Source organism: Triturus cristatus, chromosome 4_1, assembly GCF_964204655.1.
Source record: "Triturus cristatus chromosome 4_1, aTriCri1.1, whole genome shotgun sequence".
NCBI classification, from domain to species: Eukaryota; Metazoa; Chordata; class Amphibia; order Caudata; family Salamandridae; genus Triturus; species Triturus cristatus.
The window spans coordinates 134,648,204-134,653,203 of NC_140585.1; the positions used below are offsets into that span (position 1 = coordinate 134,648,204).

At 40.0% G+C, this 5,000-nt stretch overlaps 3 non-coding genes across 3 annotated transcripts; all 3 read right to left on the reverse strand.

Annotated features, from left to right (window-relative positions):
• Positions 1 to 1,744: 1,744 nt before the first annotated feature.
• TRNAR-CCU (transfer RNA arginine (anticodon CCU)) lies at positions 1,745 to 1,817 on the reverse strand. Its single transcript has one exon. It is a non-coding gene; the product is annotated as a tRNA-Arg (tRNA).
• A 795-nt stretch (positions 1,818 to 2,612) lies between these two features.
• TRNAR-UCG (transfer RNA arginine (anticodon UCG)) lies at positions 2,613 to 2,685 on the reverse strand. Its single transcript has one exon. It is a non-coding gene; the product is annotated as a tRNA-Arg (tRNA).
• A 1,515-nt stretch (positions 2,686 to 4,200) lies between these two features.
• Positions 4,201 to 4,273, reverse strand: TRNAR-UCG (transfer RNA arginine (anticodon UCG)). The gene has a single exon. It is a non-coding gene; the product is annotated as a tRNA-Arg (tRNA).
• Between the last annotated feature and the right edge of the window lie 727 nt (positions 4,274 to 5,000).

Below are 5,000 nucleotides of genomic sequence, written 5' to 3' on the forward strand. Positions count from 1 at the left end.
CTACTTTGCAGTTTCAGAACACTAACATGACTGTGAAGTGTACACAAGTAAAATGGGACCGTTTCAAAGTACCTAATCCCTCATAAACTTCTGAGAGGAAGCATGTAATAAATCTACCTAATTTTCTGGAAAAGAAAGAGGGAGGATTTTTGTTATCACCTCTGATGGGACTTGAGCCCACAATCCCTGGCTTAGGAGGCCAGTGCCTTATCCATTAGGCCACTGAGGCACACATGCATAGCTCTTTTCTAGAGGCATTATTTAAATGTATTCTATGGTCAGACACCGGTGTGTGCACACAGGGCATTTCTCACTTCTCTCTATAAGTAAACTTCCCATTTTCATCCTCTTCCATCCCCGACTTTAACGCTCTCTTCTATGCTATAATGGAGACTTTGCAATTTTAGCAAGTGGAGAGAAATTGGAGAACCACTTTCGACTCCACACTTCTTCTTCACTTACTTCTTTTCTCAATATACTGGGCTTAGAAAATGGTATCAAGCCATCCTTATCATCAGTAGGACACGGAAAGAGGCACTAAGTCTCCTAACCAAGTTCAACCACACTCTGCAACTTAACCATTGCACTACAAATTAGGCAACGGGGGCATCAGCAAAGGCAGCCAATGTGCCGATCCTTTATACATTTTGTGTAGTACTTTTCTTACTCGGAGGCAAAATCAGCACTTTAACTGCCCAAATCATACAGACTTTACACATGTAGCACTCTATGCACACATAGGCACACACCTTGCAGTTCTTCTACACACACTTCAGCTAAAAACCCATTCTGTCACGTCAAAATTCTGCAAACCTATTACATATTCAGTGCGTCGGCATAGAAGCACTTTTTAATGCCACTAAAATGCACAAGTAGTTAGACTGAAGATGCAACCTGAATGAGTTTACAGTATGTACTCCACTTTATTAATGATTAGTAATGAGAAAGTGAGGACTACAAGAGTATTGGAAAAGACTTTTTCCACTCTGAATGTAAAGCAGATTGTGTGACCATTGGCCAAAAACGACCACGAAGGGACTCTAACCCTCAATCGTCTGATCCGAAGTCAGACGTCTTATCCATTAGGCCACGCGGTCATCCGTTCACATGAGATGATTTTTATCATGTAGGTGGTATGCATGGATGGAGAACATATTATTGAAAGGTATTCAGGTTTACATCCCATAGTGTTCTTTCAGCTCTTTTCGCTGGAAGCACTTTTTTGGAATCTATATATTGTGAATTTTATGAGTACGATATGCTTTTGTTTTCCTTTTTCCATACAAACCTCTTTCCTCATGAGTTTAAAGCTCATTTGTATGCTCTACATAGATCTGGACGTTTCCAGACGTGTAGTGAAACTGTTTTGAAAGTAGTACAAATTGCTCCTTCCTGCATATGCTAATTTTTCACACTCACATAGGTTGTATAAGTTTTATGAATCCTGGCTTGACCTATTCAAGTAGCTGAAAGTCTGTCACCACCTCTAGAAACAAGATTCACACCAATCCAATTCATATCATTTTTTCCAAAGGAATATGTTCTGGCCGGTCGAAAATGCATCTCACAAAAATAGGCATTTAAGAATCTACTTTGCAGTTTCAGAACACTAACATGACTGTGAAGTGTACACAAGTAAAATGGGACCGTTTCAAAGTACCTAATCCCTCATAAACTTCTGAGAGGAAGCATGTAATAAATCTACCTAATTTTCTGGAAAAGAAAGAGGGAGGATTTTTGTTATCACCTCAGATGGGACTTGAACCCACAATCCCTGGCTTAGGAGGCCAGTGCCTTATCCATTAGGCCACTGAGGCACACATGCATAGCTCTTTTCTGGAGGCATTATTTAAATGTATTCTATGGTCAGACACCGGTGTGTGCACACAGGGCATTTCTCACTTCTCTCTATAAGTAAACTTCCCATTTTCATCCTCTTCCATCCCCGACTTTAACGCTCTCTTCTATGCTATAATGGAGACTTTGCAATTTTAGCAAGTGGAGAGAAATTGGAGAACCACTTTCGACTCCACACTTCTTCTTCACTTACTTCTTTTCTCAATATACTGGGCTTAGAAAATGGTATCAAGCCATCCTTATCATCAGTAGGACACAGAAAGAGGCACTAAGTCTCCTAACCAAGTTCAACCACACTCTGCAACTTAACCATTGCACTACAAATTAGGCAACGGGGGCATCAGCAAAGGCAGCCAATGTGCCGATCCTTTAATCATTTTGTGTAGTACTTTTCTTACTCGGAGGCAAAATCAGCACTTTAACTGCCCAAATCATACAGATTTTACACATGTAGCACTCTATGCACACATAGGCACACACTGCGCAGTTCTTCTACACACACTTAAGCTAAAAACCCATTCTGTCACGTCAAAATTCTGCAAACCTATTACATATTCAGTGCGTCGGCATAGAAGCACTTTTTAATGCCACTAAAATGCACAAGTAGTTAGACTGAAGATGCAACCTGAATGAGTTTACAGTATGTACTCCACTTTATTAATGATTAGTAATGAGAAAGTGAGGACTACAGGAGTATTGGAAAAGACTTTTTCCACTCTGAATGTAAAGCAGATTGTGTGACCATTGGCCAAAAACGACCACGAAGGGACTCGAACCCTCAATCTTCTGATCCGAAGTCAGACGCCTTATCCATTAGGCCACGCGGTCATCCGTCCACCTGACATGATTTTTATCATGTAGGTGGTATGCATGGATGGAGAACATATTATTGAAAGGTATTCAGGTTTACATCCCATAGTGTTCTTTCAGCTCTTTTCGCTGGAAGCACTTTTTTGGAATCTATATATTGAGAATTTTATGAGTACGATATGCTTTTGTTTTCCTTTTTGAATACAAACCTCTTTCCTCATGCGTTTAAAGCTCATTTGTATTCTCTACATAGCGCTGGAAGTTTCCAGACGTGGAGTGAAACTGTTTTGAAAGTAGGACAAATTGCTCCTTCCTGCATATGCTAATTTTTCACACTCACATAGGTTGTATACGTTTTATGAATCCTGGCTTGACCTATTCAAGTAGCTGAAAGCCTGTCACCACCTCTAGAAACAAGATTCACACCAATCCAATTCAAATCATTTTTTCCAAAGGAATATGTTCTGGCCGGTCGAAAATGCATCTCACAAAAATAGGCATTTAAAAATCTACTTTGCAGTTTCAGAACACTAACATGACTGTGAAGTTTACACAAGTAAAACGGGACATTTTCAAAGTACCTAATCCCTCATAAACTTCTGAGAGGAAGCATGTAATAAATCTACCTAATTTTCTGGAAAAGAAAGAGGGAGGATTTTTGTTATCACCTCCGATGGGACTTGAACCCACAATCCATGGCTTAGGAGGCCAGTGGCTTATCCATTAGGCCACTGAGGCACACATGCATAGCTCTTTTCTAGAGGCATTATTTAAATGTATTCTATGGTCAGACACCGGTGTGTGCACACAGGGCATTTCTCACTTCTCTCTATAAGTAAACTTCCCATTTTCATCCTCTTCCATCCCCGACTTTAACGCTCTCTTCTATGCTATAATGGAGACTTTGCAATTTTAGCAAGTGGAGAGAAATTGGAGAACCACTTTCGACTCCACACTTCTTCTTCACTTACTTCTTTTCTCAATATACTGGGCTTAGAAAATGGTATCAAGCCATCCTTATCATCAGTAGGACACGGAAAGAGGCACTAAGTCTCTTAACCAAGTTCAACCACACTCTGCAACTTAACCATTGCACTACAAATTAGGCAACGGGGGCATCAGCAAAGGCAGCCAATGTGCCGATCCTTTATACATTTTGTGTAGTACTTTTCTTACTCGGAGGCAAAATCAGTACTTTAACTGCCCAAATCATACAGATTTTACACATGTAGCACTCTATGCACAGATAGGCAAACACTGCGCAGTTCTTCTACACACACTTAAGCTAAAAACCCATTCTGTCACGTCAAAATTCTGCAAACCTATTACATATTCAGTGCGTCGGCATAGAAGCACTTTTTAATGCCACTAAAATGCACAAGTAGTTAGACTGAAGATGCAACCTGAATGAGTTTACAGTATGTACTCCACTTTATTAATGATTAGTAATGAGAAAGTGAGGACTACAAGAGTATTGGAAAAGACTTTTTCCACTCTGAATGTAAAGCAGATTGTGTGACCATTGGCCAAAAACGACCACGAAGGGACTCGAACCCTCAATCTTCTGATCCGAAGTCAGACACCTTATCCATTAGGCCACGCGGTCATCCGTCCACCTGAGATGATTTTTATCATGTAGGTGGTATGCATGGATGGAGAACATATTATTGAAAGGTATTCAGGTTTACATCCCATAGTGTTCTTTCAGCTCTTTTCGCTGGAAGCACTTTTTTGGAATCTATATATTGAGAATTTTATGAGTACGATATGCTTTTGTTTTCCTTTTTCCATACAAACCTCTTTCCTCATGAGTTTAAAGCTCATTTGTATGCTCTACATAGCTCTGGACGTTTCCAGACGTGGAGTGAAACTGTTTTGAAAGTAGTACAAATTGCTCCTTCCTGCATATGCTAATTTTTCACACTCACATAGGTTGTATAAGTTTTATTAATCCTGGCTTGACCTATTCAAGTAGCTGAAAGCCTGTCGCCACCTCTAGAAACAAGATTCACACCAATCCAATTCATATCATTTTTTCCAAAGGAATATGTTCTGGCCGGTCGAAAATGCATCTCACAAAAATAGGCATTTAAAAATCTACTTTGCAGTTTCAGAACACTAACATGACTGTGAAGTGTACACAAGTAAAATGGGACCGTTTCAAAGTACCTAATCCCTCATAAACTTCTGAGAGGAAGCATGTAATAAATCTACCTAATTTTCTGGAAAAGAAAGAGGGAGGATTTTTGTTATCACCTCAGATGGGACTCGAACCCACAATCCCTGGCTTAGGAGGCCTGTGCCTTATCCTTTAGGCCACTGAGGCACACATG